Source organism: Pholis gunnellus, assembly GCF_910591455.1.
Source record: "Pholis gunnellus genome assembly, chromosome: 2".
Lineage (NCBI taxonomy): Eukaryota > Metazoa > Chordata > Actinopteri > Perciformes > Pholidae > Pholis > Pholis gunnellus.
This window is the reverse complement of record NC_136536.1, coordinates 4,102,192-4,117,331: the sequence shown is the minus strand read 5'-3', so window position 1 is coordinate 4,117,331 and position 15,140 is coordinate 4,102,192.

Here is a 15,140-nt window from a genome sequence, read left to right as displayed (position 1 = left end):
CAGACAGACGGAGACAGACAGGCAGACTGAGCCTCCCTGCAGCATCAATAGCTGCTCCCATTGAGAGCAGCAAAACAAGCGAGGCAGGAACATTGGGAGCCCTGTGGATGGACAGCTACACACTCAAACTATATTCCTTCAGCTGTCAGGTCATGAAGAAGAACACAAAGTTGGACACATTCACACACACACACACACACACACACACACACACACACACACACACACACACACACACACACACACACACTCGTCTCATCACTGCAAGAACGTTATCCATGCAAATGAAGCTACGTCAGGCTTCATTCAAGTTCGCCATAAATGCAATCAGCTGTTCGGTTTCTGCATCAGAAGGAGAATGAGTATGAAGGTGCTCGCAGTTAGCATATCGCTAATCACAACGGAGACACTGTCACTGCCAAGAAGAGGCACATTCATGCACATCAACACATTCGCACGGCAGCTTTTACTTCCTCCACAAGCTGATCTTGAATCAGATCTGGTTTAATCTTTTCTGCTCAACAGGCAGATCCAGACCAGCAGATACTGATGTGCTTAATTTAGAGGCAGTGTGTTCATTTGGTTGCACCAATAAGATGAGTTAAGATACTGTGCAGTCAACCTTCCAGAATATTAAGAACACAGCTTTAACCCGGTGGTTCAATGAGAACAGCTGGGCAGTGACTGATCATATTTGATTAATTTCTTCAGTAAAAATACATTCATCATGATGAAATAATGACAGGAAGTTATAATACACAATTCTGTTCACGATCAACTAGATCATCTCTAAATATCTCTAAAATCAATGTTACCATTGAGAGCAATGCAATGCAAACATTCTTATTTAACATGAGTGAGCAATTTCTTTATACTTTTGATTTAATCAAATTTTTGTTATTTTTCTCTCTCTCTCTCTCTCTCTCTCTCTTCCTTCCTTCCTTCCCGTAGGAATAAGTACAAACTAAAAGACAACACACGATGACTGCGATATGAACTTCCCGTGTGATCACAGAAGGTGGAGAGTCATGCATACATGTGTATCATAATCAAAGTATACTTGATTATGCATGCTTAGTGGCATTTTGTGCCAGTCACAGTGAAGTGTAATTGATTGTGATGGAGCTCTGTGCTGTTGTTTCGGCGCTGGTAAACCTTAGTTAATCCTGTCCTGGAGCTGAAGCCCTGCACCGACCCCGGGGCCCATCCCTCCCTCTGTGTCTCTAAATCCCCTCCTTCATCCACAGGATGATCCCAGCACTGGATTGGATGTTTTCTTGATTGCCTCTGGTTTTATATTCAAACTAAATCCTCTTTGAGGAGCCTTTAGAGGACAACGGTTTATTGTCGGACTTGGTGGGGATGTTTGTGTACGCGTGAGAGTTCCTGAGTCTTTGTTTAATTTAGCCAAAGGCCTTTCGTTCCACCTTGATGATGGTGATGACGTAAAAGAACACCAGATGGATCTCTGAATGACGACTGTCCCGTTCTGACCCAAATGACTTCAGTTCAGCACATTATATGACTCTGACAAAGCGCCTACATACTGAAAGACTGCACCAGCTAGTAGTATTCTGTATTTAAGAAAAAATACTTTAACTTAAAGCAAGAAATCTTTTTCACCTCCAAAAAAAAAAGTCAAATTAAACAAAGACGCGATACTTTGGTGATCCTCTTAGGGACATTCTCCCTTCACTCCTCAGAAACATGCCAGTGTGTGGATGTACTTTGCTGTATTTAAGCCGCTGAAACAGTGGTCAGCGATTATCAGGCTTCAGTGACAGCTGGGATGGGCAGCCTCAGTGAGTCAGCATGTTTCTCAGAAACGGCACGATACTGTCAAAGGTGAATTACAGACGACCACATGGACAATGGCCTCTCTGGAGCTGTGTCTCCCTCACACATGTCCTTGTATAAATGCACACACACACACACAACACATGTCATCGTATAAATACACACATACACACACACACACACACAACACATATGTCCTCGTCCTCAGCTTTGTGCCTCATTCCATTCAGCGCGCTGCCAGTCGTCCATTGTCTTTGGAGAGACGGTGAAAGCTCAGCAGAGCTCAGGCGCTGGCCGGCTGGACCAGCTAGAACTACCGCCTCATCATGTTGTAGTTTACGTCCGTGTAAGCCTAAAATGTCATCTTCTCATCATTTTATTTGCTCAAGGCGTTCTGTAGATATCTCGAGTATGGGACGAACGTGAGGTCAGAGTGATCTTGACCATTGACCAGCAAATTTGTAATCTTTGAGTACAGGTGGATGTTTGTGCCAAATGTGAAGAAATACCCTCCAGGCGTTCCTGAGGTATCATATTCCAGAGAATGGACCAGATGGACGGACTTACAGACGTACTTTCGGACAGACAACCCAAAACCATAAATCCTCCGGCCTCGGCTGTCGCCGGCTCGGAGGCAAAACATCTCAAGCTGACAATTTGTCATTTGGTGACAAGCATGTGAGAATCAAAAGGTGCAACGTGTAAGATATGGCAAGAAGTTCTGTTTAAAACATTCAAAAAGTAACAAATATTATCAACAGCATGTGAAGAAGTAACATTTATGATGTTGTGTCAAACACTATACCGTAAGCACTTGGCATTACAGCTATGAGATGAGGCAAGAATGGAAAGTTTGCTTAACATTTTTGAGGACATTGCATGGTTTGTTACATGTGCCTTAGGAGGAAGAGGAGGGTGGGAGAAGGTGAAATGCTTCCCACCCCCCCCAAAATCGTTTGGAGCCCGTCTTTAATAGAATAGGTCCAAGATTCAGTATGGTGATAAATAATAAGTGTTAACTGCAAGTGTTTAACAACAAATTACAACATCACAGCTAACAGGAAATGTTCACTTTAGCCCTGTGGATAGAGAACTACTGCAGCTTCATTCAGTCTGAAAGGTTATATTGATTAAGATGTTCTAAAATGACATCCATTATCATTATTGAACAAAGACAACAACCAAAGGGGATTATTTAAAAGGAGATTAAGCCCCAGAGTGACAGCTCAACTAGCTAAGTGATGAAGCAAATAATGTGCAATCTAGCACAACGGGAGATCATTTATGTCTTTTCATGCAGATTTCCACCATAGTTACCGTTCTGCACAATGACCTGATCACTAGCTCTTTTGGACTGTTTTATTTAATTCTACTCTTGACAAACTGGCCATTAATCAACACAAGTGGGGGTGAATCTGGCCCGTGTTCTTTGCCACTGAAGCGTCCATGTTGTTGCTCATTGCTGAACATACAGTAGCTTAACTCAAAATATGGCCATAGCTTAAACAAGCCCATGCAGTGTTTCCAGAGGAGTCTGGGAGCCGGCGTGGAATAGACCCCTCTTTGTTCGCTCGGAGCCACACACAGGCCCATCGCTGCTCTTTGTGCTGCGCCTCTTTCACTGACAGACACACATCAATAAGAGCGGAATTAGGCCAGAGAGTTCTGGCAGCGACGCTTGTGCGCGAGCGCATGCACGAATATGTGTGTGAGTGTGTTTATATCGGACAAAGACAGAAAAAGGAAAGAGAAAGAGAGAGATTGTCGGAATTATTTTGCGTGGAAATGTGCATCTGTGTACATACGTTTATGTGTTTGTGTGAGCTGTCTTTGACCGATGGAAACCGGACCATATCTCATTCAGCAGCTGCATAATGACAGCATAGGCAGGAAGCAGGAACAATCGTTATTGTATTTATGAGTGTGTGTGTGTGTGTGTGTGCGTGTAGGGGAGGCGGGCAGAGAATAGCACAGTTGTGTCAGCTCTGACAGTGCAGGAGATGACTTCAGCATACTGCAAAGAGTGTGATAAGAGACACAACTCTTTGTATGAGATGGGGAGAGCGAGCGAGTGAGAGGAGAGAGACGGAGGGCCACAGAGGGCGTGAAACAGGCCAGACTGGATCAAAGGCATCCCGTCCACGGAGCGCTTCGCCTGGCCGTATCGGGTTCAGTCCGGGTGCTCGGCACAGAGAGCGTCTGAATGAATGAGGAGGTGAATGGCAGGTAGTTCCCTGACAGAGGCGGCCACAACGCCCTATTGTGCAAGATGACACCCACAGGGAGGCCCCGCTGCCAGAGTTGCCTTCAGCTTTCCAGGAACAAGACAAACCAGAACACACGCAATCATTTACTCCTACACACACAGCAAACACACAACCAGATATCTGTGTTTTCTTAATGACACCACAGACGTGTACTTAAAAGTTGACGTGTGAAAAATGTTACCTGCTTGTACGGCTGCCAAGAAGACTATTGATGGGGACCGATTCACACCTGGTATCTGTGTTAAACTGACCTGAACACAATCATACAGGAACAACATATGACTTTGGAAGCATTTCCCCTCAAAGGCTCTCAACATGGAGACGCCTGAGCCGGTGGTACATGGGAGAAGTTAGCCATCAGGGCTTTCTGCAAGAAAGGGTTTAATTTAACCCAAATCATGATATTTTCCAAAACCTAGCTAAGTAGGTTCGTCCCTAAACCGAGGGAGATTTCTGGCAGAAAGAGCTGAAGGCAAACTTCACCCAGGTGCCTCAAAGCTAACGGTGCTAACAGCGCTAACAGTGCAAACTACTGCAAATGTAATAACAGAGCTTACGGTGTTTACCTGAGGGGGAACCAGAGGGTGGGTGCTACGATTCCACGAAGACGTGCACTAAAAGCACACACGGCCGGCCAGGCTGTGTCAACAAAACAAGGACAAGCTGAAAAATGACAACACTCAGAGGGAGACATTACTCCACTATATCTTTACATAGCAAATAGTTGTTTGCTGATATACGATTGCTCTGAACGTCGTATAATGCTCCTTTAATCTTGAATATATGTGACCACTATGGACGTGGAAGCCTGCCTTACCCGGCTTTATATTTCTGCCATTATTTCATCTCTCAGGCAACCGGAGACCATCTGTAACTACACCTCTCATTACCTCCCCCACTCACAACGCTGTGAAAAACCAACACAACATGTTCATCACAAAACAACTAATAGTGCAGGTATACTAAGCTCACACACACACACACACACAAACGGAACAAGAAGTGATATATTGAGTGTGAAAAAAGTCTGAGTCATCTAACTACCCAAACTGTGAGGTGGGAAGCTGCAAAGCCAAAGCAACAGAGAGATATTTACTTTCATCTCCACAGAGGAGATATTATGTTGATGATCTATTATGGATGCACAAAGCTGTATCTCTGAGGTTCAGCTTGAACAGAGAACAAATCTATGAAGCAGCGCGGTGAAGTCAAACATCACTGACGGTCGGCTGGGGCTATAGGTTTAAACCTTGTTTAAAGGCGCGTCTCTGCATCTGTGCTCAACACCACAGCAAGTGTCCCGGTGAATAATTCACCATGTGCATGGAACTGACCCTGGTCCCGCTCTAATGTGTCTGAGCTGATAGAGAGAGTTGGTAGTGAGGATCTCGTTCCCTTGCTGTTTACTAGTAAGACAGATGTCCTCAAAGGGGGGTTCCCAGTGGAAGTTATTAGCGTATGTGATGCATTTTAAGCCTCACTTATTAACCTGATAGGTGTTTAACAGTGGCCAGGCCGACTGGGCCAACACAGCTCAGGTTCCACCAGCTCTGGCAAGGAATCATCAACTGTCAACGGGCTGGAAACCACCTACACACCGGCTGAAATCTCAAACCAGAGATTGTGTTAAAGGAGCACGACCATAAGGAATGAGAAAAAGGGGAATGCACGAAAGGATCAACACAACACAGAAGAGAACTCGGTCAGGTTATCAGGCCAGGGGGCATCTGGCTCTTTGCTGAGCCGGCAGGTGAGAACAACTTTTACGCAGTCAGATATAAATCATCCGCATCGTCACCTATTTAAATAACTCTTCAGTCAGATCTCTGAGCTCAGGTAACCAGACACCTCTGCAGCCCACTGGGGGGGTTAGCGGGGATCAGCACATCCAACCTCAGGTCTTGAAGCTCTTACTATGAGCGAGACATCAGGCTCAACGCGAAGGCTGTGGGTCAACGATGTCAAGTCTATACGCTCTGGGAGAGGATTCAAGTTGAAAGAAGGTATTAATAATCATGAGTTTCAAACTTCATCTAAAGCCCGCCAACAAGAGATAGGAAGATGTAAACAAACTGAAACAAAGGACTGATCGAAATGATGCAGTTTAATGCAAAAGGCAAAGTCTAAAATGGACCTCAGTCCTATTTTCTGGTGCAAACTCTTGAGACGCTGTGTGACCCCTGCTTCTTTTCTGCCTCTGTCTTCAAACATGGAGGGATAAGAGAGGAGCAGGCAGCGCGCTGCCACGAGAAACCACAGCTCTCATAAAGGAATGTCACCTTCATTCTGGAAGTCCTGCTGGAAAGAACGAGCACACTCTGTCCACAGTTACAAGATACGTAGGATGGTACGGCTTCTTACTAGTAAATGTTTTTTAATGGCATTGGTTTGAAAACAACTCTGATTGCAGCAGAGATAAAGAATGATTTCCGGCTGTGGCATTAAGCTGCACTGTGACACCTCACAGTAAAGCCCTGCTGGAAGAGGGACGAGGTGAGAGAGAGGGAAAGAGAGAGGGAGAGGGAAAAAGTGTGTTTCCTCTCTGAGATACAACACTTCCTCTTTAGCCACGGCTGACCTTTAGTGGAGAGAACAGAGCCAAGTCAGTTCTGCCTGAATGATGCTGAGACTGTTTGAACTCCAACAGAACTGAAGGAGAAACTGAATCTGAATTAGTCCACTAATCGGGAGATCCAGCTCCTCCTGTCTGCATGTCGAAATGTCCTTGGGCAAGATACCGAACCCAAAAAAGGCTGTGAAATCAGTGTGTGTGCGTGTGTGTGAACGGGTAAATGCTGACATGTAGTGTAGTGAATTGAGTTTTCTGAAGGCTAGAAAGGCGCCTTATAAATACAAGGCCATCTACCATTTAGCTGATAAGTGCTATTTATGTTCACCCCCTTTTCACCCACAGCTTCCTTTAGTTCTGTGGCCAATGCCACCGGTCGGACCTGGATGTGCACAGCGTGCCTCCTGAGCCGCACACATCCGTGCAGGTGCGCTCACCAACCAGAAGGACTGTAGTGCAGCAACAAAGACATGAAACATCGACCAGCTTCCCGGTCGCAAACACCGCCGGAGGTACTGCACCGCTGCCAAGAACTCCGCTCACGTCTTTGCCGTATACGTCTCTCGCTACAACACACATCATGTTTTTAATCTGCAGCAGAGCGGAGCAACCAAGGAACAAAACAAGAGAAATGTGTTTGTTTCTCCTCAATGTTTCCTTCTACTTACTGAATTATTAAACGTGGTCACATATTCTGTAGCAGTAACACCAAATAAAGCATCTAATCCCCCATCTTCTATCATGCTATTCAGGCGTGCAGGGAGCTGAAGCCTTCGCATGGCACACATTGTGTGAGAAGTCTGGTACGTTCTGGACACGGTCTGTCACAGTGTGGGCGGACAAATCCACAAACACAGTGACATTCATGCTCACATCCACAGACAATTTAGAGGCCAGTTCACCGAACCTCTTTGAACTATGAAATGGGAGCACCCAAAGGAGATGTAACCAAACACTACAAATTCATAAACAATCTGTTAATGCAGTAAAAACAATACTTCTGTCATGCTGAACGTAATGCACGATATTTCACTTAACAGTCTCACTGTGTTATCTATCGCAACCAAACTCTAAATTGCCAAATAGATAAACATGTCTTTCTTTACTTTTTGTCTCTCGTACCCATCAAAACATCTAAAGTCTTTACAATAGAAGTCTCTACCAATTTGGTTAACACATGAAAACATCACATGTATACCTTCAACTACAATCTACTTCAGGTCATCTTTCTAATCCAGTGTCAGTATGCAGCTCTGTTGTGAGAAATTCCAGCTCCCCTCTACATGCAGCCAATTAATCAGCCCCTGTGACATGACAGTCAGGCGCACGCACACACACGCACACACACACACGCGCACACACACGCACACACACACAGAGAGCTGCGTTAATCTTGTGATCTGATCTAGGATAAGCATATCTTCACCAGGTCCGATGCCGAAGTGTTACATGAAGCTGATCACAAGTCAGAGGAGGAGGCAACTCCATCTTTAGGGACCACTGAGTTCTGTTTTGTAAGCACCGCACACGCAAACACACACCCACACACACACACACTGCACCCGTACAAAGATTCTCAATTCTCAGCTCAGCTCACAACCGGGAAGGCATAACGTGAGTGCAGCGGGAGGAGGAGGAGGAGGAGGAGGAGGAGGAGGAGGAGGAGGAGGAGGAGGAGGGAAGCGTCATCGTGGTGGTCTGACTGTCGGAGCGAGACATGAATGGCTGCGTTAGCAAAGCCCTGAAGGAGCAGCCAAGCTCTCAGTCACTTAGCAGAGTATGCTGAAGATAGTGGGATATATCATGTCATACCGGACACTTTAACACTCTATATGTATATATAAATAAATATATATATATATATACTGTACATGCAGTGCAGTGTCAAAACCACCAGGTTACCAAAAATAGCCAGAGTTAGTGCTGGTATGATACGGCCAAAATCCTCCATCCCGATGTAATTCATGTCATATCTCAAAAACGATATATATCAGGATATAGCATGTTTTCTGGTAGTTCAATAAATAAAGCCTATTTTTGTATACTTCTGTGTGAATTCAATAGCTGACAAATAAAAAAGTACTTATTATTGTAGTGTAAAATGAACACTACAGTTTAAAGTGGAATTTTAAAAGACAAAATAAAGAAATATTTCAAGCTATATTCTAACTATGTCTACACGCATGCACACAAATACGGAGTAATCTGTTTAAAAGATTGATATTTAAGACTTTTATGAGATATCTAAGTTAGTATGTGCTTGTTATTATCAATTTACACAACGTAATCGTGTATCACGATACGATTGCGCTGAAAAACGGTACATTATCATATTGAATTATGGTCTAACCGGAGATGGAAACACTCAGAATAGATGAGCAACTGGGTGAAAAGCAAACCTTCAGTCCATAGTCACGACGCTGGAGTGGATTTCCTTCATTGCAGAGGAGACGACAACCTGCTTCATCAGGCCCACAGGTCTACAAGGAAAGAAGAAGAAAGAGTGAGATGAAAACCGTGAGCCTCTACATGCTTTTCTTGGCACATTATACTCTCTGTCTCCTGCCGGTGTGTGTGTGAGAGTGTGTGTGTGTGTGTGTGTGTGTGTGTATGTGTGTGTGTGTGTGTCTCTGTCTGTGTCCAGGACACGGATAATAGGTTGCGGGAAAAAAGAAAAGGAATTGCTCCTCTGTGAAGCATACCAGGCATCAGATGTAATGAGGCTGCGGATGTCCAATGTATTTAGCCCATCAGATTGCATTAGCCAGTGGAGACTGAACTAAACGCTGCTGAAGGTTTATTAAAACTTGCAGTAGGTTGAAACTGGTTAATATCATAAGAGACAAGATTAATATGGAAACATCTTTGTAAAGTAAAGTAAAGTTTGAAGAATTAACTGGAGAAAAAGCTACTCACAACTTTAATTCACCAGAGTGCATAACAAGCTATAGCAAAGTTAATAAATACATTTCCAGATATAAATAAATACATGTTTTACCTATTTATTTCCTACTATAAACAGCATTGATACAAACCTGTTGTAGATCAATACAATATTCTACAAAATTGTAAAAAAAAAAATTTAAAATTTAAATAGCTACTGCAGCAAAACACCCGCATGTGAACGCGCTACGATGACGTCACGGGAGATGAAATATAGCGACCGTTACGAAAGATAAGTTGAGCAACAAGCGTACTTTTAAGCGCTATATAGCGTTAAATAACAAACTGACGAGTCGTCCTGCACGTTGGGAAATTGTGTGAAGCGAGGTGTCTAAAAGGGACAAAAAAAAACGAAAACCCCCCAAAAACCAACCGTTGAAATGTTCGTTGAGTGCCGGTCAGTGTTGTCCGATAACGGACTCAGGTTGACAGTCCCGTCCGTGTGTGTCATTGCACACAGAGCTGTTAAAGAGTGTCGGTGAGATACCTACATCGACACTCTTTAACAGCTATTCCTCGCGGCACAGAGGCGCAAACTGACGGTTAAACTACCGGAACGGAAGAAAAAAAAAGCAAACTAAAAAAAAAAAATGTACATTTCACACTTACACTGACTGGATGATAGCAAACTGTTGGAGCTTGACAGACGTTTAGCGAGCGGCGCCCTCCCTCCTTCGAAGCAAACGGTCCGCCCAACGGTCCGCCCCACGGTCCGCTCTCACCGCCCAGTGTATGACGTCATGACGTAGAACGTAAACGCTAAACCGGAAGAGGCCGAAGATTGTGTGTCGTGATAAAGAGGCATCACTTGTGTACAAAAACAGATACCAACACCTCTGGTGCAGACATGAAAAATAACAAAAAATACACTTTCAGTAAGTAATTACCACATACATGTGTTTAGTTTATCTGGTAAGCTAAATTAAAGTATGCACATTATTACAAAATATTTGAGGGTAAGATAACTGGAAAATTAAAATGAAATCAGGAAGTCAGCTGTTAAAGTAACCCAGACCTTTAATTAATATTTCCAATTAAAGATGTGTACAGACATTAATAGTGGATTAATCAGTTATTTGCCAATGCAAATGTTACCTATTTGCATCTTATCAATTGTGAGAATAAGTTTAAAACTGAATATCGTTGCGTTTTGGACAAAAAAAACAACCTTGGGCTGATGGGCATTTCTTTTTTGCCATTTTCTGCGTATTATTTGGATCAAACAATTGATCAATTAATCGAGAAAATTGTTTCCAGATTAATCTATTGTGAAAAAAGAAATGTTGCAGCCCTCTTTCCCATAATTAGGAATTATCATAACCTCACAAATAGCTTTGAGAAACTGAACATCCTGTTGCAACAGTCCAATGGGTAAATGCGTTAGGCCTTTTAAAGCTTACAGTAGATTAGGACACATCATAATACAGTCAGTAACCATAATAACCATTATGTCTTGGGAAGGGGTTTCATTTATGGAACAGTTGCAGTGAGGAACTGAAAATGATTTGCACCATTTGCAACTTTCTTATACATTTTAATGATTTTATTTATCTTGACTAAATATGCACACAATGTAAAGAATACAATGAAAAAAACCAAGAGACAGTGAGCAAAGTGTTGTATTTTCTGGTCGAATTACATGGCTGACCTAATTCATACCGTTTCCTGGAAAACAAGATCACTCTCTCCAGCTTGACATTTTAGTTCATCTCTATCTCTCCAGTTCCCCATCAAACCTAATTTAACACTACGTCAGTCTCCCTGTTCTCTCGCCTGCTCGGAGGAGCGTTTCATTTCTGGATAATAAGTGCACGGTCTCCCTCTCAAAGCCTCGGTAGCTAAGGCAACATAAAATATATCCCCAATGTCAGTGCTGAGAGTCGCTCTTTTCATCCTCGCCTTTATGATTTCAGGCTTCGTAGGTGTTTTGAACTCCAACCAACAAAAAGCTGACTTTGTGGTTGGTTAAGTGAACCCTGTGCACACAATGAGTAGAAGTCTACAGCTTGCAATGCATTAGATATCAGCCATAGAGATGTCTGCCTTCGCTCCAATATAATGAGAATATATGGCAGAATATATGGCAGAATATATGGCAGAATATATGACAGAATATATGGCGCTTGTGGTGGTCAAAGCACCAAAAAAACTCAACAAGAACGTCACTTTCCAGAAATCATGACTGTACTCTAGATAATTCACAGACCTTGCTGTGAGCAGTTTGATGAAGGAACTATTTCCAACCTACATGGTTGCCTGTTGAGTTTTTCAAACGTTTGTTTTGTTTTGGCGCTTTGAGCAGCACAAGCTGAGTGACATATAGTCCTTTATATTTGATAAAAGGCAGACATCTCTATGGCCGATATCTCCAAACCTAAAGGCAACCCACTTTAGGTAAGAGGAAAATTCTGTATTTTTGATTTTGGGGTGAACTGTCCCTTTAACAAACAAACAAAACAGATGTGGCAACACCTGTATAGCTTAAACAACCAACAGGAAGAAATGACATGACCTGGATAATGACATGGCAAGTGAAACAAATCAAAAATGATGAAAACACTAAATATTACAAAAAGAGATTTTATATACGTCATAAATGGAAGATACGTAGACTTGTAACATACGCTGTAAGAAAAACTGAGAAGAGTATACAAAGAAAATAAAAAGATATTAGAGAAACATGTGGCCAGGATGCTAAAAGGCTGTGGCAACATTTGCTGTATTCATTAAGAAAGCTGGAATCGAAGACAACTATACAAGATAGAGAACATTTTGGAGTTGAAACTCAACAACCCATATTGTACATTGGCATTTGTTGCTCTAACTTCTCTCCACCAGATGGCAACATTGACACGGACATGGAGGTCAGAGCAGCTGTAGGTTTTAAAAGTGGTCTGACTACAAACATTTGACCGTTCTCATGTTGTTCAGCTCTTTTAGACAAAATTCACACTTCACCGTGATTGTGTCTGATATGAAAACCACACTGACTGCTCTGCACTTGGACTGTGTAGCTGTGAATGGGTGCAGGTGATGATACAACCTGAGCCGGAGAGTCTGATGGGGAAAGTGGAGGGAAGAGGGAGGAAGGGATACGTGAGGGTCTGAGAAGGGCGAGTATTGTCTGTACTCTGCTAGTGTGTGTTTTCTTCTTCACCCTACTGTCTTTTGTCTTTGGACAAGTCGTCTCTGTGTGCACTTCATTTTTGACTTATAATGATTTTTGCCTGTTCCTTCATCAAAAACACATTTTGGTTGAATTGACATATCATGTTGAACTATTTTCCTTTTTATTATTTTGTTGTTACGTTGCGAATAATCCCAAATCCCCCAAATCGTTCTGCACACGTATATTCCATTTTAACCTAAACAGCTGGACCAGGAAGTGTTACTGTGTTGGCTTTAACCTCATCGCTCATTAGTGGCTGAAAAATCAGTTTGTAAGAGAAAAAAAAGATTGAAGCTAGTTCTGCAATCCCATATTATTGTATGTTCTAAGTAATAACAACCATGGCTTAAAAAAAAAACCTTCAAGCACTTATTTAAAAAGCAAAGGACAAAATTAACAAACACTTCTTTGTACAGCAAACAATACCAAATGTAGTTATACTCCAGTCTTCATATTGTAGGAGACATCTTTCACTATCCTGTCAGAGTACCAATGAGCTGTGCCTCTGCTTCAAATGAGACTGTGCCGGAGGCCATAATTCACTCATCTAAAAGATAAATCACAGACTCCTGCTTCACTTCTTTTATTAGGATGTGTGAGGTTATTGTGTACATACAGTGCAACTCTAGTTGTGACATCCATACAAGGTGTAAGCGTGCATAATACCCAACGAGGTGTCCATAATCAGGAATCAATGGACCACGCGGTTGTAGAGTCCATTAATTCCTGATTAAGGACATTAACCCGCTTATACCATGGTCACCTGTCAAAGAAAACAAATGAAGACCATTAATTCATATTTTCAAGAGTTTTGCAACCAAAAACAAGTTTTTCACAAGTTATTCACTCTGTTCTCTGGTAAGCCTCATGGTTTAATAATACCTGGAACAGTCATTACATCCCATAAGGTTCTCATATAAGAACCCTTTGGCTTTTGACTTCTTCATCCATGAGAGACACGGCTCTTTGGAGTTTGTCTGGTCGGTCCACCACTTTGATCCAGAAATATCTCAACAACTAACGGATGGGTCGACCTGAAAGTTTGCGCAAACGTTCATAGTCCCCAAAGGATAACTCCTGAAGACTTCTACTCTAGAGCCGCCACAAGGTTGAAAGTTTAGTTTTTTATTGACACATTTCAACAAACACTGGATGGATTGCTGTGAAATTTAGTAAAAACAAAAGAAATCATGGTCCCCACAGGATAAACTAACTTTGATTCATCGTCTAGTTCCGTCATCAGATTAAATGATCATTTTGTCCAGTAAATAAAATTGATTTAGGACCAAATTCCTGCAAAACACACCCAGTGTCCCCCGTACTTTATATTTAGTGTTAAATAGCAAATGTTATGACATCACAGATTCGCTATAATGTCAACAATATAATCTAATTACAGAAACATGCAAATAATAATAATTTGGACATGCAAACCGTATTGTTGTGAAAAAAACCTAGCAAACTGCTGCATGCAAACACCGAATCCTAAGTGTGTCTTTGACTTGAGAGACTTGGAATTCAGTCAGAAAAACAAATATTATGATGATAAATTATGCAATTTTAGTAACTGCTTAAAGTGGAAGACAAATAAACGTGGAGAAACAAAATCTGCAAGACATTTTTACATTGTTTATACCCCCTCCATCCCTCCTAGTACCTCTGAGTCTTGCCCTGACCCTCTCTGACCACGGCGTCGTTGCCTCCACCCAAAACGAGTTATCACACCGTCGTTGGTGGGAGGAAGTAAAAATAGTTTAATTTCTCATTAGGCCGTCAAAGATCGCAACTGACCTGCAAATGATTATTGCCATGCTTTAAATTGCTTTAATTTCTAAATTAAAATGTTTAATCATAACAATTAAGGACTGAAATTAGACCTATGAGAGGTATGAATCATCAGAGCAACTGAGAACTAGTGACAGGTCAATGGAGAGACACATGTAGCAGACAGGTGAAGATTTGAGCATCTATATGACACTCGGCTGTGAAAGCTCTTGATGGTTGTGTCAGAGTTGTTGTTCAGAAAACAGGAAGAGCAGTAAAAAACATCCTGGACAACAAGAAAAAATAGCTTGAGTATTTTCTCACAGCAATGTCCTCGAAGAGTGAGCTGTCAACAAGTGTCGTAGATGGGATGTGAGGATTCTCTGTTTTTCACATGATCTGCACGACCTTTGCTCCCATTAGCCAAAACAGAAACACGCAGAAACGTACACTACAGGCTCACAAAAAACACACCCGACCACATGGAAGGCTGTTTTTTTTCCTGCTCCCACAGTAGAGCAGAGGATAATGGGAAAGATTAGTGTGAGCGGCTGATGCCAGGCGGCCCTTTCTCTGAGAGAGAGAAAGACGAGGATGCTGGCTCTCAGTGGCCCTCGCCAATTAGAGCCTC